This window comes from Balaenoptera acutorostrata, chromosome 5, assembly GCF_949987535.1.
Source record: "Balaenoptera acutorostrata chromosome 5, mBalAcu1.1, whole genome shotgun sequence".
Classification (NCBI taxonomy): Eukaryota; Metazoa; Chordata; class Mammalia; order Artiodactyla; family Balaenopteridae; genus Balaenoptera; species Balaenoptera acutorostrata.
In genome coordinates, this window is record NC_080068.1 from 7,401,940 (window position 1) to 7,424,448 (window position 22,509).

The 22,509-nt window shown below is 40.4% G+C and overlaps 1 protein-coding gene and 1 long non-coding RNA gene across 3 annotated transcripts in view; one reads left to right on the forward strand and one right to left on the reverse strand.

Annotated features, from left to right (window-relative positions):
- Positions 1-3,160, forward strand: part of LOC114238164 (uncharacterized) — a 33,787-nt gene extending 30,627 nt beyond the window's left edge. Inside the window, exon 4 of the long non-coding RNA XR_009008298.1 lies at positions 1,010-3,160. This is a non-coding gene — a long non-coding RNA (uncharacterized LOC114238164). The remainder of the gene's footprint in view (positions 1-1,009) is intronic.
- The window catches only part of MARCHF1 (membrane associated ring-CH-type finger 1), a 456,345-nt gene that overhangs the window by 26,467 nt on the left and 407,369 nt on the right, over positions 1-22,509 (reverse strand). The window lies entirely within an intron of this gene.

Genomic DNA, 22,509 nt, shown 5'->3' on the forward strand with positions numbered 1-22,509 from the left:
AGTGAGATGGAAGCCACAAACAAAACAAAACACATCCAGAGCTTTCAGGATCTTGAAAAGAGCTGTCGATCGTAGAAGCCAACGCGAGAGGTGTCAGAAGGGCCAGTAGGTTCTAAAGAGATGCCCAGAAGGGAGCAGTCAGGAAGATCCAAGTTATCGTATTGATCTGCTGGAAGGAGTGTATTAGGAAACTGGAGTGTGAGAATATTAATCTTACAGGTATAAATGGCCTAAAAATACTGTGGCCAGTAAATCCAAGGTTTCTAAAATATTTTAATAAAACAGATTAGCTATATTCAGCCAACTTGATCACGATTAAATGTTTCTCTCTATAATATGTATGTATATTACACATTAAATGTATATTTAAATATATATGAATCTCATGTTCCTTGAAGCAATTTTTCTTATGAGCCTTTTCCTGATTTCCCATTGTTTCAAGGAGTTCATGAGAGATGGCATTTCCTAAAAGTTTTGAGCAAGGCATTTGTAATACAGAAAAACAGTTTGCTGAGTGAAATCATCCACTAGAGGGTGCAAAAATATCGCAGATGAAGGGATTATAGCGGAAAATAAAGAAACGGACACAGGCTTATTTTATGGGTCTCTCTAGAGGGGAGATATACAATGTGGTTCTGGGGAACATGTGCATTGGAATTGCTATGGTAATAGTTAAAAGGTGATTTCCTAGGCTCTGTCCAGATCCATATCTGAGGGTAGAACCTAGGTATCTGCATTCTTAATAAGCACTCCAAGTGATTTTTATGTGTGCTGAAGTCTGAGAATAACTTCCCTGAGAGGGAAAACAACCCAGAGAAATATTTTAAAGAGGCGCTGTAATTTCTAATACTTTTTCGCGAGAGTGAAAATATACCACCCAGCCCATATCTGGGTTGACTAACATGTTGTCATGTAAGAACACAAATTACTTAAAGAATTAATAGGTGCATTTAAACAAAGTTACTTTAAAAATATTTAACCAAACTTGGTTGTCCGTTTTCCCTCAAAGGTTATGCTGAAAATATCATGTGGAACATTCTGGAAGCACTGTGAGTGTGTCACTGCTTCAGGCATGTTGAACCAGTGGAGAAATCTAGGGTGCTGAGTCCAGGGGATACTTAATTATAGGCTGAGACTTCAAAAAGAAAACAGGAAGACAGTTGGGCTACATCTCATAAGGTGGTACGTCACCTCTTCCCCACAGAGTCAAGCCCTCGCCTCGGACTCTGGGACTCGCCCTGCCGTCCACAGTGTTCTCCCCAGAAGCCTGTTTCTCTTTAGTGAGTATCCACAGTGCACATGGGGTGTTCACAGGCCAGGTACCAACTTGTGCCTCAATGATCATAGCCTTGCGCTTGAGGAGAAATTGCCTGTGTGCTAAGTAGAACCAGAGACTGGGAAATTAGAAGACTTTAAAAAGACTCAGTTTTGAATTTGGAATTAACAGACACACAACTATATATAAAATAAACAAGGACCTATTGTATAACATAGGGACTGTATTCAATACCTTGTAATAACCTATAATGGAAAAGAATCTGTAAAAAGAACATATATATATATATATATATATATATATATATATATATACCTGAATCACTTTGCTGTATACCTGAAACATTGTAAATCAACTCTACTTCAATAAAAAAATATATATGTTTAAAAAAAGACACATTTTACCTCCTCATTTTCTAGATGAAGAAACTGAGGCCAAGAGAACTGAATTGATTTACCCAGGGTAATACAGTAAGTTGTTAGTAGATTTTTTTTCCCTAGCTTTATTGGGTAATAGATTTTTATCATTCAGAAGCTAATTGCTGAAGCATCACAAAGTATCGGATATTTATTCTAGGTGTCAGGGAGCAAGGTAGTCAAGACTTCTTCTTTTATGAAGTTTACATTGGTGTCATAATTGTGGATTTTTCTGTATTTGTTGGAACAGCGGACTGTATAATCGTCCATCAATCAGATATAATGGGCTTTCGTTTCATAAGCGCTTGTATCCCTTTCCCAGCTGTCTTTTATTGTGTGTGTGTGTGTGTGTGTGTGTGTGTGTGTGTGTGTGTGTGTGTGTTTTCTGTACTTATCTTTCTAAAATATTCCTTTGGGTGGCAACAAAGAAAAAGAGAAGTTTCTCCCCGGAATCGCTGCGGTGCAGTAGTGCCAGCCTGATTCTAACGACAGCCCACGGTCAATGCTTATTTTCATGTCTGAACGTTGTATATAATGTAATTGGGTTGAGTTTTTTTGTTGTCTTTGTTTTTGTTGCTGTTGTTTTTTACTCTCAGAGTATTTTAGTCAGATAAAAATTTGAAATAAATCAGATAAATAAATATATGGTCTCCTCAGCTTGAATGGCAGCTAATGAAGGTTTAATCTCTCTCAATATTGATTCACATTTTGCAGATAATAATACAAATAAAACAAATAGTGTTTTAGGTAATATATTTTAAAATCAGTTTTATCAGTACTTTGACATCAAGCATAATTAATTGGCTCGATATATTACCTTTGAACTTGTTTTTGGCATTTTATCGACTGACCCTTTGCTAAGAATTTTGTCCTAAAACTGAAGACTTTTTATTAAAGAGAAGAGTTCTTCAGACTTTTCAGGGGTAGAGGCACACCTCAGAGGTGTTGTGGGTTCAGTTCCAGACTGTCACAATACAGTGAGTATCACAATACAGCGAGTCACACAAGTTTCTTGTTTCCCAGTGCATATCAAAGTCATGTTTACACTATACTGTAGTCTATTAAGTGTGCAATAGCATTATGTCTAGAAAACAATGTACATACTTTAATTAAAAAATACTTTATTCCTAAAAAATGTTAACTATCATCTGAGCCTTCATTGAGTTTTAACCTTTCTGCAATAGTAACATCAAAGATCACTGATCACAGATCACCATAGAAATATAATAATAATGAAAAAGTGTGAAATATTTCGAGAATTTCCAAAATGTGACTCAGAGATAGGAAGTGAGCAAATGCTTCTGGAAAAATGTTGCCAGTATCGTCACAATCCCTCAATTTGTAAAAAATGCAGTATCTGTGAAGTGCAATTAAGTGAAGCACAATAAAATGGTTTGCCTATATATAAATTCCCTAAGTTGTATGTAAAATGCTGTGTGTATTTCCTTTTTCTGGGGAGAAGTCTGTAATTTGCATTGGATTCTCAAAGAGGTCTGAGACATTTTCCGGATTAAAAGCCCTTGCTTTAAACTGCTCTCCCTTGCATTGGTTTAATAATACTGGGTACATCCACTTCTTACAAAATAAGGAAGCCCTGGACCGGGGAAGGATGAGAGGTACATAGACTCTCTACAGGCTGGAAATGAAACTTGTGGTCTGGGGACTTGACAAGTTTGGGAAATGAAGAATAACTCTGCAACCACAACTGACCAGATTTCCTCATTTGCAGAACCTAGAGTAGGTTCCAATCCCAAAAGCTCCTTCTCAGCCTCCTGGGTGGTGGGAGAGAATGCGTGATGCTTGCTCGTGTTGTCATGGAGATGCTCATATAAGAGCATCTTTATAAGAAAAGCAACTGTTCCCATCCTACCAGCCCCACATCTAGTTTTCCTCCATTTCATGAAGAAGTTGCTTTGACCAGGGAAAGCTTTTGGGTGGCTAAGCATCTCCTTTCAGTTCTGAGGACACCAGAATGGTGTGTTCAGGTCCTTGCCAAGGTGTCTGTTTCCTGAAATGATCCCTTAGGTCTGACTGCTGTGTGTGTGGAATTTCTTGGGACACACGTGAAAATTGTTCACATTCTAGAACAGATTCCGCTTTCCTTCCTGGAGCTTAAGAGTGAGAAGTGAGTATGAAAGAAGCTCTTATTCAAAAGTTCTTATTTAATAGTCTGTCATTTCGCCCCCTGCCCCGTCTTTATGGAAATCAAATAAAAATGGGTTGGCCCTGCTTCTTCCTCTAGGTCATTCATTCCCAGTTATTAAATTTTTGAAAATAAACACCTTTCTGTGTCACTGTCAATTTCTCTAGCACCATTGAATCCCTGCAAAAGGACACAAATTAAATGGTAAGACAATCTAACATAACTCCAATAATGTGTTCTTATAAAAACAATGAGGTGAAGTTCAGTTATCCCCCTTGAAAATGAAGAAGGAAGGTTTAATAGTCCCATTTAAATATCCCCTTTGTACCAAAGATCATAAAAGCCTTTTGATGCTTGAGCTCAGTGTGACAAAGGGAAAGAGGACGAGGTGAACTTGGGGTTATGTGACAGTTTAGAGTGGTGTGGGGTAGATTTGTCTGAGGAAACTGCAAAGACTCAGAGTGTAGTGTGAGGAGGGGAGACTGGATGGGACCAGGTGATGAGGAGCCTTGAGTACCAACCCAAAGCGTGGGAATCTGGGGCATGGGATTGACGCGGATGCAATAACACGCGGGGAGAAGTAGAAAATGTTCTTCCCGGATTTCCTTCATGGAATTTGTTTGAAAGCGATTTCTTCATGACTAGTTGGAGTGAAAAGCAAGACACACAGGACGTGAGCCTGGGCTGCTCTCTTTTTTGTGTGTGTGTTAGTTTCTGCTGTATAACAAAGTGAATCAGCTATACATGTGCATACATCCCCGTATCTCCTCCCTCTTGCGTCTCCCTCCCATCCTCCCTATCCCACCCCTCTAGCTGGTCACAAAGCACCGAGCTGATCTCCCTGTGCTATGTGACTGCTTCCCACTAGCTATCTATTTTACATTTGGTAGTGTGTATATGTCTATGCCACTCTCTCACTTTGTCCCAGCTTACCCTTCCCCCCTCCCTGTGTCCTCAAGTCCATTCTCTAGTAGGTATGGAGGTTCCTTAAAAAACTAAAAATAGAACTACCATATGACCCAGCAATCCCACTACTGGGCATATACCCTGAGAAAACCATAATTCAAAAAGAGTCATGTACCACAATGTTCACTGCAGCTCTATTTACAATAGCCAGGACATGGAAACAACCTAAGTGTCCACCGACAGATGAATGGATAAAGAAGACGTGCACATATATACAATGGAATATTACTCAGCCATAAAAAGAAACGAAATTGAGTTATTTGTAGTGAGGTGGATGGACCTAGAGTCTGTCATACAGAGTGAAGTAAGTCAGAGAGAGTAAAACCAATACTGTATGCTAACACATATATATGGAATCTAAAAAGAAAAAAAAGAAAGGTCGTGAAGAACCTGGGGGCAGGACGGGAATATGGGCTGCTCTCTTTGAGGGAGACAACGAAGAGCTTGTCTGTCCTTCCGAGGAGGTGTGGGGATGGGGGGATGGAGAGAGGCCGGGAGTGGCTGGGGAGAGGGCAGAGCCCTTGGCTTCATGATGAGATTTCTCTCCTGCTATTGCACTCACCAAACGTTGAGCGTATTTGGGGACAAACACCTACAAAGTGGCTGATTTTTGAGGTCAGATTTATATGAACAGAAGTGGGATAGCCTGTATGGACAGAGTATGTAAAAAGAGGGAAAATAAGCTGCAGGTACCTGCAGAAAGCAGGAGGAAGATGTAGATCATCCCAGACCATGGATTTGAAGTTGGGCCAAGTTTAAGCAAATTTCCCAAGGGTACGGTGGAAAGGATGTTAGGGTTTAGGGTTTAGGGACTTAGAAAGCCCGTTCTTGTAGCTCTGTGGAGGACGAACTGGAGAGAGGGTGATGAAGCGGCAGCTCCTGATGCCAGTTTTCTCTCCTCTGGATGGACACATGTGCTAACAGGTGGGTCTTATTAACTGTGACTTCTACTTTGGAGAACACTGAGACTCTCATGGGTAAACTCCCCTAACTTCCTGTCTTCAGACTTAATGCATCATACCCTTCTTACTTCCTTTCCTCTTATTTCAGCTGACAAAATGTCCCTCCACGGTCCAAATGAATCATTCCCCATGACCCTTCACCCTGTGATTGTATCTTTTCATTTATTTTAAACTTCTCTCTCTCTGGATACAACCCCTTTCCCTTCAACATAAAAACCTGCTTTTATGTCTCTCCCAGATTTTATTTTACAGTAGTTTGTTATTTTTATTTAACTGCATGTTCATTATAGAAAATGTATAAAATACAGAAAAGTAAATCAGAAATAAAATCATTCATAATCTCATCGGCCATGTGTATCTCAATATTGTGAAGAGGTCAATTCTCTTCCAGTTTCTTTTAAAACTTTGGTTTCAAGAGTGTGACTCTCCTCCACTGGCCCTTTGCCCCCTTCTGGCTGCTGCTGCTAATCTTTCTCTGCTGCCTCTTCTTTTCTACCTTCCCCTTTATCTTGGTCCCCAGGGCTCCAGCTTCATCCCCGTTCTCATCACACTTTCTCACTCTTCACTGACTCATCTGGGTCTGAAGCTTCCACTACCAGAAATGTCCTGATGGCTGTTTCTCTCTGCATCCAGACTCAAGCTCCCTGAGACTCACCTCCTGTTCTTGGCTGACCACAGGCATCTCAAGCTCATGTGTCCTGCCTGGACTTCTGATGTTATGTCCCCGGATTTGCTCATCTGCATGTATAGTCTTCCCCAGTGAATAATCAGACCCTTCCCCCCGTCATGCAAGGCAGAAAGCTGAGAGCCATCATGGGTGGTTTCCTACACCTCATCCTTCATCTTCGGTCCTTGCAGTAGCTCAGGAGCTAAACCTCACCACATGCCTTCCTCTCCATCCCCTCGGCTACTGCTGTACTGAATCGTTTTCTTTCCTAGCTTGCATGTTGTACCTCGCTTGCTGACTCACGCGGGCAATGCACCCTCCACACATGGCTGCAGCGCTATCTTGCAAAAATACAAATATATTAATTCCTTACTTAATACCCTGAAGTGTCTTTCCATTCCCTTCTGGATAAAACTGAAATTCTTTAGCAAAGCATCCTATATTACCTGACACTTGTTTTCTATTTAACCTCATCTATTATCTGTCTTAACAAGAATATTAATAGCTTTATATGGTTCATTTTATTCTCACAACCTTTCTATGATGGACATCTTATTATTACTTTCATTGTAGGTGAGGATGGGAGATTAAGAAACTTGCCTATGGTCATCCTTCTCTCTGGCAAAGCCAGCTATTTTCAGCTTGTGAATTATTCACACTCTATGCACGTAAATGTACTATTTTCTTGCCTAGAATATCCTCAACTCTCTAGATCTCATTAATCACCATTTATGACCAGTTTCAGTTACCCCCTCTCCTAGGAAGCATTTCCTAACCATCCAGCAAACACGATCACCCCTACTCTGAACCACAGAGGCAGTATGGGCTACCTAAAACCATAGACCTGGGCATAACACGTTGACCTAAGTCTGAATCCCAGATCCACCGTGTAAAAACTGAGACTTTAAACAGTTTATTTAACCTCCGCTGGCCTCTGTTTACTCACTTCTGACACTATGATAAGAACACCTATTTCATGTTTCTTGGGAGGGTTAAAGGAGGTTAGGTATATAACAAAGCATGCACCACAGGGCTTGGCACCAGTAAGCAACCAGTGAACTCTGGCTGATTATGGAGGCCACAAACATAATGCAGCTTAGTGTATCATTACTGTAGATGATCTACACCGCTACCAAATTTACTTAATGGTAATCCAGGAGGAAATTTTCCTTTGGACCTCAGTGACCTGATAATCTATGTATTTGCTGAAATATTTCTATTTGTATACTAAGAATTATTTAATTGACCACATTTCTCTCTTTGGTTTGGCTGCTAAACTATTGGAAGCACACAGCTCTTCCCATGTAAACAGCATACAGACCATGGTACGAATCTTCCTTATGTTTGCTTTAGGATTTTACTTCACTCACCTTCTTTTCCTACAACCTCCTCATCCTTTCCCTTATGTTTTGGAATGGATTTCCGAAAGCAGGCTCAAGTTCTTTGTGCATTGTGATGGGGTGCTAATAATCGTTGAAGGCCGTAATAGGAGAGGGCTGAGCTGAAAGGCTTTGTAGACAGACTGACAGGTGAATACCTGATCTGTCAAATCACGATAATGGGAAGAAAATAATGCCAATGCTTCAATAGTAGATATGATAATCTGTACTATTTTGTATAGATAAAACTCTTTATTGAAATAAGAATGGCAGCTGAAAGGTACTGAGGTGTGTTTTATCTAATAAACGTGCAACTTGAAAATGCTCTGAGCCAGTAAGCCCCACGCAGAAACTTCATTACAGCCATATTTGTGTCTCAAAGCTTTGGGAATTGTGAAGTGAAAGATGGCTCCCTTTGATGTGATCAACTTTTGAGCAAAAATGTAAGGAGCGGGAAATCATATGACTTTTTGAAAAACTAACTGGAAACCCGTGCCAGCAGTATTGCATGAGTGACTAAGAATTACTTCCAATTATTTACATAATTAAATGTAGCTTGTGAGTTGTATTGCCAAGACTAGGTTAAAAATAAAGTCTTCAAATGTGGTACATATGCACATATGCACATATTCCATTGCATATTCTACTACTCAGCCATGAAAAAGAATGAAATAATGCCATTTGCAGCAGCATGGATGGACCTAGAGATTATCATACTAAGTGAAGTAAGTCAGAAAGAAAAAGACAAATACCATATGATATCACTTATATGTGGAATCGAAAATATGACATAAATGAACTCATCTACGAAACAGAAACAGATTCACAGACATAGAGAACAGATTTGTGGTTGCCAAGGGGGATGGGAGGTGGGGGAGGGATGGCTTGGGAGTTTGGGATTAGCAGATGCAAATTATAAACAACAAGGTCCTTCTGTAGAGCACAGGGAACTATATTCAATATTCTGTGATAAACCATAATGGAAAAGGATATGAAAGAGAATGTATATATATGAATAACTTCATCACTTTGCTGTACACCTGAAACTAACACAACATTGTAAATCAACTATATTTCAATAAAATAAATTTAAAAAAACAGTCTTCGAATCTTTAAACCTCAGTAAGAATCTTAACCTAACCCAGTTTTCTTGTTAATAGTGAGCTAGCAAAAATAGTAAAATGACCCCTACTATTCTTCTATTGAGATTTTCTTTTAAACCAACCTCTCGGGAGCCCAGATCTCTGGGGAGACACCTTCCCCCTTGATGTCAGTATCTGAATTCAAGCATGATGCTGTCATAGCTTCCTAGGGAATCGTGGAGTTAGCCCAATTGCATGGAAAGAACTCTCAAAACTGGGTCTTGACGCTTAAAAAGGGGGGAAATATACAACAGGTGGGTGCTATTAACCTCAGAAAATACTTTGTCTTTTATGTGATTTAATTTCACAAACCATGAAAAAGCTGTTGACTGCAATCAATTTACATAGAAATTAGTTGAAATATGCCGACATTGTTACCACAGCTCCAAAAATGTAACTGCCTTTAGTAAACAACCTCACATCTCCTGGAAATGCAGAGAGAGGGCACAAATGCTATGGGACTAACGTTAACGCCTTAATATACACATTATCCCTCAAGTCAAATTCTTTCACTGTAATGACATGATATCTTATAAAAAAGTAATAGCTTTGTGCATGCAGGGGATGTATTTGACCCTGTGTATTATAAGAGATGATTGAGATTTAGGGTTTGCAGCACTGGAAATGGTTTTCTAGAGGGGAGAAAGCAGTTAAGTGGGTTGCCTTGACAACATGGGTTAGTTGCATCAAGAAATCCATGGCAATGCAGGAGCTTCTGGTATGTCAAGATTGCAAACTATCTCGCAAGTTAGGTTAAAAGGAAAGGAATCCCACTGCAAGGCAGTGTTACCTGACCTATGAAATATTAGTTCTCACTTTTTATCATGAACCTTGTTAGAAAATAGATGAAAACTCTAGGTGGGCAAGATAGGAGAGGGGTAAGAAAACAGGAAGTACAAGGGTTCTATTAAAGAGTCTTCCCCACTCTCCTCCACACACCTGCACCCCCAACAGGACTCCAAGGATCCCTGCATGTTCTCTGAAAGTCAATTCTGCTAAGAAAACGTGTCTCGCCCCGATTCTGTTCATTTCCCCAGCAGTCTCCCACAAAGCTTCTCTGTGGGGAATATCCCATGTCCATATTGCATATTCATAAATAATGAGCGTAATAAGGGTTACCGCAACAAAGCTGGTTATTAGTGGAAGTGAAAACAAAACCTGTTAATATGCATGCTCTCTAGTCCAATTATCCTGGCAGGGCTGAGGAGAGATTTATCTGCAGAGCATCAAGCCTCAAAGACAAAGCCTGTTACTGAAAACAAGCTTGTTTCTTCCCACCCTCCAGCAAGCAACCCTTTTTGGCCCTGTTCTAAGTACACAGTTTTGAGATTCTGCTTCTAAAATCTCCATCAAGCAATTTTGAATGAGGAGCTTGGATTTTCCTTTCATAAAGCCTCTTTTCTTTAAAAGGCAAGCAGAACTATGCTCTTCTTTGGTTAAACTGCAGTATGAGTTTCACTTTCAACCTAGTCTAAGGCTATGATTCACCTGATATCATCCGAGATGGGCCCTGAGTATCTGGGCTGCCCTTCCCTTTGGTATTTCCTGGCTTTAGGATCATGGAAGGGAATGGGGACCAGAGGGACACATATTAGGACAGAGGGACTGCCTCTGTAGTAACAAAGTTGAGAAGCACTAGCCCAGACTCCTGCGAGCTTAGAGAGTACGAATAGGCAGGCATTGGCAGATCCCACACCTGCAGGGCCAAGGTAACCCAGCAGCATGAGCCACTGAACGTGAAGGCTAAGAACTAAGACAGCTTTCGTTCCAAGTGGCGTTTGTTTTCTTTCTCCTGCGAAATAGACAGGAAGCCCTAATAGGTGGACCCATCCCCTACAGTAAAGTCCAGTGTTATCACGAGGCTTGTTATGTATCTTGGAGGCAAAAGCCATCCCTTCAAGCCTATGAACAGCCTAGGGGGTGCCAAAGGATGCCGGGGACACTGCTCTTTAGGTGTATCTTTAGAGGTGACAGGTGAATGGGCAGAGCATCAACAACGACTCGCTGGCCAGATACCAGGCAGAAAAATAGGCATGTTATTTGGGAAGCAGGCCAAAGAAGGAGTCCTGGACAGCTTCTGATTCAATCTTAAACATTAGGGTTTCTCAATCAAGATAAGAATATAGGGAATGCAAACAAATATTAAGCCATAATTTGTGCTCTTAGCTAAGTCCTTTAACCTCATCAGTCGACAAGCCAACCAATATATCTCCTATGCAAACACTCTTCTAGGACCACGGGAAACAGGAATTTCACCCATGAAGACAGGACTCATCTCTCTCCTATGACCTCTTTCCTCAAGGTATCAATAAATGGCTCACCTGTCCTTTGAGCCACTCAGTGTGACCACACATGGGTCAGTCTCACATGGGAACTCTTTGGGTGAAATACATGAGTCTATCTTTGTGGTCACATTGAAGAAAACCCCTCTATTTCAGAGCAGAAAGTAGGCATATCTAAATAACAGCTACAACTGGTGAAAAGCAACAAATATGACACAGAAGGAAATCTTGCCTCCTGGTCCTCATTTTACACAAATGTGTAAGAGGTGTAATAATCTTTGGGTCTTGTGTCTTTCTGCCCCTATAAAAGTAAAAAGATTTCCGATCTTTTTTCTTTAGAGGCCAGGGGTTTCGGAGTCCCAGGGGCTACCAGAAGTCAAAGGGGACCAAGAGCAGGAAGGACTCTGAATCCCCCTTCTGTAACTTTTCTCACTGGTCTAAGCAGAGTATTTCAGCTTTTACCCCTTGTTATTCACTCTTTTATTTAACATTTTAATTTTGGAATAATTTCAGACTTATAGAAAAGTTTCGAAGATAATAAAGGCTGTATGTACCCCTCACCCAATTTCCCCTAATGTGAGCATCTTACGTTACTGTAATACATTTGTCAAAGGAAGAAAACAGCACTAGTACATTAATATTAACGAAACTCCAGACTTGTTAGGGTTTCACCAGTTTTCCCACAAATTCCCTTTTAACTCTTAACTAGACACTGTTCCCTGAAGAAAGTTTGGAGATTAATTTTAGAGTTGTAAGTGACAATCTAGTACCTAAGTGAGGCTTTCTCTCTGATGGCATCAGGATGTCTTAAGTTCCAAGTTAGGAATAAATTCTCCTTACGCGACTCCATGCTACAGAAAGCGTGGTCCTACACTGGCATTACCTGCGAGCTTATTAGTTATGCAGAATCTCATGCTCTACCGAAGCTTACTGAACAATCAAAACTTGATATATTTCTTGAGATTTATTTCCATACATCTATAGGAAAGTTCTTTTTAAAGACCATCTAGAATTTCATCGTATGACAATCTCCTGCTCTGCCCTACTGCACCCTTCTCTACCCTTATCTAGAGGCAATCACTTAAATGTGGTAGGTGTTGCATCTTTTTTTCTTCAAATTTAACATATTTTTAAAAATTTAATTTATTGACGTATAGTTGATTTACAATGTTGTGTTAATTTCTGCTGTACAACAAAGTGATTCGGTTATACATATTCATTCTTTTCATATTCTTTTCCATTATGGTTTATCACAGGATATTGGATTAGTTCCCTGTGCTATACAATAGGACCTTATTGTTTATCCATTCTATATATACCAGTTTGCATCTGCTGATGCCACACTCCCAATCCATCCCGCCCCTGCCCCCCCTCCCCTTGGCAACCACAAGTCTGTTCTCTATGTCTCTGAGTCTGTTTCTGTTTCATAGATAAGTTCATTTGTGTCATATGTTAGATTCCACATATGTGATATCATATGATATTTGTCTGACTTCACTTAGTATGGTAATCTCTAGGTCCATCCATGTTGCTGCAAATGGCATTATTTCATTATTTTTTGTGGCTGAATAATATTCCATTAGATATATATACACATACATATGCGTGTGTGTGTGTGTGTGTGTGTGTGTGTGTGTGTGTGTGTATATATATTCTTCCTTATCCATTCTTCTGTTGATGGACACTTAGGTCATTCCCATGTCTTGGCTATTATGAACAATGCTGCTATGAACATAGGGGTCCATGTATCTTTTTGAATTATGGTTTTCTCAGGGTATATGCCCAGTAGTGGGATTGCTGGGTCGTATGGTAGTTCTATTTTTAGTTTTTTAAGGAACCTCCATACTGTTCTCCATAGTGGCTGCATCAATTTACATTCCCACCAACAGTGCAAGAGGGTTCCCTTTTCTCCACACCCTCTCCAGCATTTGTTATTTGTAGGTGTTTTAACGATGGCCATTCTGACGGTTGTGAGGTGCTATAGTAGGTGCTGCTTCTGATATTTACTCCCCTCATTTTCCGTAATATGCTTTGACTGTTACGACAGCTCACTGATATTACACGTCACTTACTGATCTCTTGTTGTTGTTGCTGAGGATTTAATGCTCAGCCGCAGCCCCGCTCACTCGTATTCATCCTCCCAGTACAAGTGTGTGGCTAGTTTGATTATATCAACATAAGAAATTATAACTACATAAAACGGTATTCACTAAAGAAATCAAGTGTTACTTGAGGGCAGTGTTTTTCAAAGTGTCATCTGGGAATCCTTTCAAGAGATCAGTGCGGTCAAAGCTATTTAATAATAATTCTCAAAGATCTTGGTATGGTGGGATTCTCCAGTAGCTACATGAAGTATGACACATTCAGCAGACTGAATACGGAAGCAGACCCGAGATTTCAGCTGTCCTCCATTGGACCAGACGTTAAAGGGATTAGACGTTAGAGAGATTAGCAAAGTGAGAAAGTGCAGCTCTTCTCATTAAATATTTTTTGTTTAGGAAATATAATTTTTCCTAAAAACGTAGTACTTCTCTTAACACGAAATGTTTCTTATTATTTTAAAATAATTTAATAAGTGCATATTTGAACGTTTCTCAGTCTCAGTTCCTAACCTGGTAAATATCGGTAGATATAACCCACATAAACCAAAGCTCTCTGGTGTCTTCAATAATTTGTAAAAGGGTCTTGAGACCAAAATGTTTGGGAATTGCTGCTCTAGAGAAATAATTCACTTTCTTAATAAATTTCTGTTGCATTTTAAAGATAATTCCCTTTTAATTATTTGCTTAAAATGTACCACTTATCTAAGTATTTCTTCATTTGTGCTGGATAATCATGCCCTTCATTTTTCGGAAGCACTCTTGCATTATTTCTTTGATAATTTTCTCTGCCTTTTTGTCTATTCTACGACTTAAAAAATTGTTTTACTCCTTTTATCCTTTTATTTTAGTTTCTGGAATATTTGTTCAACTTTCTTTTTCAAGTCTTTCACTGAATGATTCTTATTAGCTACTTGATGTCTAAGGGAAAATTTTTTACTTTTTTAAATTGATGGGTGCCTGAAACATAAATATACAATTTAATCAATTACGATTTCTTTGTCAAGTTCTGATAGTAATGCTATGGCAGCTTCCTGAGAAATGCTGGAAACGTTGTTCTTTCCCTCCCCACTGGACGTGTTTAAATAACACTGGTGTTATGTAAGTTACAGGCCCTGACATCCTCCAATTTCCACAAACATCAAAATGTTGATAAATGCTGGCCCGTGAGGGGCAGGAATTCTTCAGTTGTCATGACTTTGGTTGTACTGTTCTTTTTTTGGACTGTTCTTTGAGCTAAACTCAAGGGGTAAGTTGGGAGGTTAATTTCTGCTATTTCCTCAAAGTCACCTGACAACGCTCTGTGATTCAGAAATTTGGACGAGGAGATGCCCAAAGGGAGGACAGAAGATGTAGGCTGTGAGGAAAGGTGGGTGGTTATTTTTCTTACAGAAACAGATTAATCCCTGAGCTTGATCTCTTTCAACACAAGTCCACCCATTAAAGGTGTCTGGAATGCTTGGTGACATCAGGGCTTGGACACAGACCTTCCTCAAGAACTGTGTGTCTAAGGCAGAAGAAGACCAGTGCCAGCCAGCCTTCCCCTGCCAGGGCACCCAGAGGAAGAGATACATATCTAGGCTGTTGGGATCATCTTCCCCAGGAAAGGCAAACAGTTGTACAAATTGGTCTATGAATGTCTCCAGGAACTGTGCCCAAGAAAAACCAGAGACTCCAGACATGTTTCTCGGGCATCATAATGCTAAGAATTCCACTATGAATGCCAAGAGGAGGCACCTGTGCTCAGGGCTGCTCAGTGCCAGAGGCTCAGGTGAATCAGGTGCAGAAGCATCGGGACCCCCAGGACAAGTGTTTGCAGCAGCGGTGGGTACGGGGTCTCCCCTTCACTGAAATGGTATGGTTTGATGCTCCTGGCAAAGCCTGTTGCTGAGTTTTTCCACTGCTGTTTCTTCTACTTGACGCCCTGGTTCTTTTTTTTTTTTTTTTTAATAAATTTATTTTATTTATTTTTTTTTAGCTGTGTTGGGTCTTCGCCTCTGCACGAGGGCTCTCTCCAGTTGCGGCGAGCGGGGGCCACTCTTCATCGCGGTGCGCGGGCCACTCACTATCGCGGCCTCTCTTGTTGCGGAGCACAGGCTCCAGACGTGCAGGCTCAGTAGCTGTGGCTCACGGGCCCAGTTGCTCCGTGGCATGTGGGATCCTCCCGGACCAGGGCTCGAACCCGAGTCCCCTGCATTGGCAGGCGGATTCTCAACCACTGCGCCACCAGGGAAGCCCAACAGCCCAGTTCTTGAACCAAATCATTGGTACTAGCTCATCAAAGCTAGGGGTTGAAGTCAAGCACCCAATCTGTGTCTATGATCTTTTGGAACCCACCTTCCTACACCCTAAGCTGTTCCAGGCTAGGCTGTGTGGCTTCAGCGAGCGCGCCATGGCTTTGCTGATCCCTGGGAAATGCCACTGTCAATCAGGGGGCCACTCCCGAGTCACGCTGTAGCGTCTCCGTTTACCCTGTGTCCTCTTACCTCTTTTATATTTTTGAATTCTAAATAGAATTACATTAAAAAAGGAGGGGAGTTCTACTGCTTTAAACAGCTTTGGAAACCAGTTACAATTTCAAAAGACACTTCTCACTTAAAAATTCTAGGACCATAAACAAGGCTGCGAAGTTGAAATTAAAGTCACTTAAAATTTACATATACTAATATTTAATATTTATTCTCATCATGTTCCAGATGCAGTGCTGAGTGCTTTTCACGTATTATCTCATTCAGACCGCCTAACAACCATATCGGGTGGTACACACTTTTATTATCTCCATTTTACACATGAGGAAATACAGGCATGGAGAAATTGAGTAACTTGCCCAAAGCTCTAAAGCTACAATGACTCCTTTCAAGGTGCGACCACTGGCGGGCTGACTCCAGAGCTCAAGCCCTAATCATTACGCAGTCAGGTAGAAAAAAATAAAAATAACCACGCCATTGAGTTACTTTGTATCACAAGTTTTTAAGAGAAATATTTCAATGCATCAATAAAAATGATTAACAACTACGTCAGGTGTTCATATGCAAATGACTGCCCAGTACACTTAGCGGTCACCCTTTAGAAAGTAAACACGAAATAAATTTTGGTCAAATATGCCAGGCAAGGCTAATTATTTTCTTGAACATTTTAATGAACTCCTTAGAAGTTTTCAGTACGTTAATGATTTTCCTGCCTTCACCTTGCTTACATTATTAATTTGCTCAGCAAATTCTTTATAGATAAACTAAGCTGCAAACGTAAACCAACATAACTCTTATGTGGATGACTAAACACCCCGAATCACTGAACAAATTAATCAATGCATGTACGCCTATAATCATCCAATGCTTTAGAAATAGTTCTTTGAAAATGTGCATGCTACTCTCTTAATGGCCTTCCAGTGAATTCAATGCTGAACGCTGATTTAGTAAGAGTGGAAAAGTGAATTTGTTAGAGCATCGGGTGATGGGAAACTGGGGAAGATAATAACACCGCCACTTTGTGGGACTTTACTGTTGACAAAGGACTTGTACTTACATCATTTTATTCCTCAATACAAATTGAAAAGTTGGCAAAGTAGATATCAATATTACTGCCACCCTTCCTCCTTCCTCCTCTAATTTGATAGATCCCATCTCAGGTCACAGGGTGGCTACTTGGGGTTTGACTTCCGCTGTCCCGCACACTCAGCCCAGGCTCTTTTCACTGCATCATGCTCTACTCCATTGGGGAGATATTTGCAAAGATAGATTGGCATTTCTACCCTGCAGAGGTCATAGACTCTTGGTCTGGGGACTGAATCTAGCCTTCAGATCTGTTTTGTTTTGCCCGAATAGATTTTGAGTTTGATTAGTTACGATTGTTTTTTAAAAATCAGACGAGATTAAGCTAAATCCAGAATTGTGGCTTCATCTGGAAAAGCAGTTGACTTGGCAACAATCAACTACTGCTGATTGCTCTGTTTAGAGCAGGCGTGTCTATTTCAGAGTGCCACGGTCTCTGCCATTCCTTATCACCTGACCGGTATTGGCTTATTTGCCATTTATCCTCCCAAAACCAGGCTGCTTCATTCATTTATCTTACCTGCCTGGCTCCCAATAGAAAGTGAATTCTCTGTGGGACTGAGCAGCTTTCCACAGACATGGGGTAATTTTTCTCAGCCAACTTGAGCAGGGTTGTCTTTGTGTATCTTCCCAGCTTTGGTTCCTCACTCACTCAACAACCTTTTCATTTAATTTTCTTTATTAAATTGTTCTGCTAATGGAACAGAGAGGTAGTTGTGAAATTGAGGATTCACAATACCTAAAAAGTCCCATAAACTTCCTTTTGATTATAATGTAATAGCTGGAATTTTATTAACCCTGCCCAGAGTTACTAAAAATATCTCCCATATAGTTTTTAAGTCTACTTCAAAATATTTTGACTAACTCATTTTCAAACTCTCAGCCTTCATCCCCACTTCACAAGAATGTAAATTCTCTGGGATCAGAGGACTTTGCTTGTTCATCACTCTAATCTTACTACCAGGGACATTGACTGGCACATAGTAGATGCTCAGTAAATGTTTGTTGACTGACTGAATGAAAGTGGGAGTAGTGTATCAGGACTGGGCATTCCTGGAACCCTCTCAGTGTGGTCCTTCAGACACAGTTGGCCCTTATCTATGGTGTGGTCTTATTTATGCAGAGAGTCTAGTAGGAGATTATCAGTCTCTTGGGAGATAAGTCATTTCCTGGAGGCAGAAAAGATCTAGCTCAAAAATTTGTTAGCTTTGCTTATTGGTAGAAATACTTCATCAAAACATCAACTTTTGCATTAAACTGGCTCTACGTTTACAGAAACACTAGCCTTCAAGAAAACAGAATCTTTCTTGGATTCAACTAACCCTTCAGTCTACACTGGTTTTCTTGGTTGTGCAAAGAGAAGATGACTTTCAGCCCAGCCTGCCTCTTTTCTTAGGACCAGGAGTCTTCCATGTAGTGGAAGCTTGCTGTCAAGAACCATTTGAATTTGCTTGACTTTTTTTTAGTTTTTAACGACCTGTTTACATCTTATAAGAAAAAAGACTTCCTGGAAAGCAATTTGTAATATGTAATCAATACTGAGATGCTAAAATGTTTATGCCAATGTTCTGTATCTGACATATATATATATAAAATTGATCTGTACAAGAGTTGTACACTTTGCTATACATAAACCATAACCTTCATTTAAAAGAAACATATGTGCCTACAAATGAAAATGGATAAAAATGTTAATATAAAAAAAAAAAATAAATAAAAAAAAAATAAAAATAAAAAATATATATATATAAAAAAAATTAAAAAAAATAAAAAAAAAAAAAGAAGAGTGTGGCCTGGACCCTCTAGCTTCCAGTCACCTCCCAGGATGCCTCGGGTACTCAGCGCCCCATACACTCCCCTTTCCTCTCTCTGCTTCTTTCTTTCTCCTCTTCCCTCTCCCTTTCTTCTTCCCTGTCTTCCTTTAGTCATGCTTTTCACTGGCTTTCTTTTTTGAATGTGGAGAGAGTGTGTCTTGTTTTTCCCACCATGGTTTGCTCTAAAGGGTAACAAGATTGAGAAAGCACACACATTACTTCTTCAGGACTTGAACTTGGACTCTATTACTCAGCATCCTGTCCTGTACAACCTGAGCTACTGTGGGTGTGAAGTTTTTCTTCTGAACATTTAAAATTCATTTAATGTGAGGTCCCTTCCTCCCTCCCTCCCCCTTCCCTCCTTCCCTCCCTCCCTTCCTTCTTCCTTCCTTCCTTTCTCTCTCTCTTTCAGATTCCTCACTTTGCTTTTTTGTGAAATCACAGAATTTTATGTTGGAAAAAACTTAAAAGATAATCTTGTCCAGACTCTTTGTTTTACAGATGAAGAAACTGAGGCAAAGGTCAGAGGGATTAAGTTTCAGAACCAGAATTAAAATCTGATCTTCTGGGACTTCCCTGGTGGTCCAGTGGTAAAGAATCCACCTTACGATGCAGGGGACACCGGTTCGATCCCTGGTCAGGAAACTAAAAGATCCCGCACGCCGTGGGGCAACTAAGCCCCATGTGCCACAACTACTGAGCTCCTGCACCTGAATTAGAGCCCACATGCCACAAACTACAGAGCCCACACGCCCTGGAGCCTGTGCGCCACAACTAGAGAAGAGAACACCCGCACTCCACAACTAGAGAGAAGCCCGCACACCACAACGAAGAGCCCCATGCGCCACAACGAAGACCCAACGCAGTCAAAAATAAATAAAATAAATAGATAAGTAGTAAGTAAATCTTAAAAAAAAGAATCACATATTAAAAAAAAATCTGATCTTCTGACTTGTAGCTCTTTCCTTTACTATTTGAATGGATTATTTGTCTTTTTTAATTTACTGTAACTCCTCTCTGTATATTTCAGTTAAAAGAGGATTTAAACGTTATGACTCATTCCTGACTGTAGGGGTCTCTGTGTTTTGGGAGTGGAGTGTGAGGTCCCCTGGAAGAAGATCCCTATGATGCAAGCGACAATGCAAGCTGTTGTCTTCCAGGGAAACCTCTTCCCTTTGCTTCAGGTCTCCGTGTGGAGGGACCTCCCTTAGGGGAGAATAGCTTGCCTCTCAGAGAGAACGGGAAAGAGAATGGGGTACGGGTTGCCCAACCTCTCTGCCTCCTGACCCACTTTCCCCACTTTTTATAATGTTTCACGCTGTACATTTCACAGGGGCAGGTCCTGCCATATCGGGCTGGGGTAAATCAGCCTAATTTGGGACAAAGCATTCATATGCAGGGTGACAGCATGGTATGAAGAGGCTGTGGTGTATCTACGTGGGAAGCAAGAAAGAGGAGCCACTTGACGGTACCAGGGAGACAAGAGTAGAAAATCGGAAGGAAGCTGGCTTGTGAGGGATTGGTCCTCTTTTAGAGTGAAACCTTCCAGCCGTTGACCTCATGATAATGTTCATAGCATGACACACGCATGTTGATGGACGAGGTGGGGCTCGACACCATCCTCCCAGATAGATCGTACCAAAGTCTCCCTCATTTCTCTCTTACTTGTCAATCCAATAGAAAAGGAATTTGACTTGGTTTAAATCGTTTTTCAAAAGGCCAGGTTGATTCCCAGTGCCTTATGTTTCAAAATATTAAACCAGAAAATTAGGGAAAATCTTTTCTTATGCTTTATGCCAAGATTTGAGCAATGAATTAAGAAAAAACTCCCAGCCAAGGCAGAAAAATGTTTAGTTGGAGGAAAATTTAAATATGAAAGTAATTTGATAATCATTCCACCGTCTTAAGAAAAATGAAAGTGCAAGACAAATATAAATATACCTCTTTCCGAGAAACACAAATACCGTATGCTAACACATATATATGGAATCTAAAAAAAAAAAAAATGGTTCTGATGAACCTAGGGGCAGGACAGGAATAAAGACAGATGCAGACGTAAAGAATGGACTTGAGGACACAGGGAGGGAGAAGGGTAAGCTGGGACGAAGTGAGAGAGTAGCATGGACATATATACACTACCAAACATAAAACCGAGAGCTAGTGGGAAGCAGCCGCATAGCACAGGGAGATCAGCTCGGTGCTTTGTGACCACCTAGAGGGGTGGGATAGGGAGGGTGGGAGGGAGATGCAAGAAGGAGGGGATACGGGGATATAAGTATACGTATAGCTGATTCACTTTGTTATACAGCACAAACTAACACAACAATGTAAAGCAATTATACTCCAATAAAAGATGTTAAAAATATATATACATACCTCTTTCCCATAAAAAACCCTCAGTCATAAGATGATGCTTTGGGGAAAGCTTTATTTGTAACTGTGTGTGTGTGTGTGTGTGTGTGCACGTGCAGATGTGCATCCGCTTTTGCACATTCTAATTTGATGCTTTTATGCTTTCCATATGGATCATTGCAACACTGATTCCATCATTTTAACCATAGTTTACATTTCAAATATCAAAATACACAGTATATAAAAGAAGTTCCATTCTGTGTGTCCCTTATCCTTGGCAAAAGAAAAATAGATTCTCCCAAGCGGGGGGCACTGTGTCCAGTTAAAGACTTCAGTAAAGAATATAATGTAAGTTAAGTGTTTCTTTTCATATCTAGAATACTAACACCAGGTAATGTTCTAACCAACACAGTGAAGTTATATTCTTCAAGGGATAATGTTCAAAGAGAGAAACTGAACTAAATTAGTATACAATTGGGACTTCTAATAAGGAAGTACTGAAGAGAAATGTTCCAGCCAACAATGATCATTCAGGGATAGTTTACTTATGTCTCCTTTGGGAGACCTAGCAAATCCTGCTCTGTTTTCCCAGATGTCCAACTGGTAACTAATACCTTCTTGATTACCCCAGGTTATGGGAAGCATGGGGAACAAAAGAGAAGAGACACTTTGCTATGTGTCTATAGTTACTGCAAAAAAAACCCCTCTTGATATGATGGTCTCACAATAAAGACCAAATATACGGTGGCTTGCTCTCTCTGAATGACTGTTCCCGTTCCCACAGAAAATTCTTGATTCCCACATCACTACCCACCAACTACCATGCTTTTCAAATTTATTACACCTTATTGTAAGTTATTCATCCTTTTCCATCCTTCTTGCAGGGGACTCTAGGCCCTCTAAGAGCAGGGGTTTTCTATCTGGTTCTCTACTGAGCACCACTGAGACGTGGTAGATCCTACAGGGAGTTGAGTGAATGAGTGAACTGGGCCCATTGGCCCCTTTCCAGAACAACCATTCAGAACACAGCTGGCTGTGGCTATGGGGTCCACTCTGCCTAGGGGGAGGCCTCTTTATGGATGCAACCTTCACAAAAGAAGATCTGCTCCCCAGAGAAGAATATTTCTATTTTGAACCAATTATTCTATATTATTGAGCCCAGTTGACTACACAGTTGTTTCTCTGTTTTTGAAATTTTGCAGACTAATTGACCGACGAGTGTTTCCTCAAAAGACAAAAGGATGAGGCCATGTGATAATTCCCAGGTACCTATCAGAAAAATATGCGAGATGCTTGTATTTTCCATCTCATGATTATCTGACACAGACATGTTGGGATTGTTATCTACTCACCCTGGAATATTATTTTAATCGAAATATCAATTGTAGTTCAATCGAGAGCATGAGGGTAAGGCAATAAAACAAATAACGACAACAAAAACCAAGAAAAATGTTTTAGTA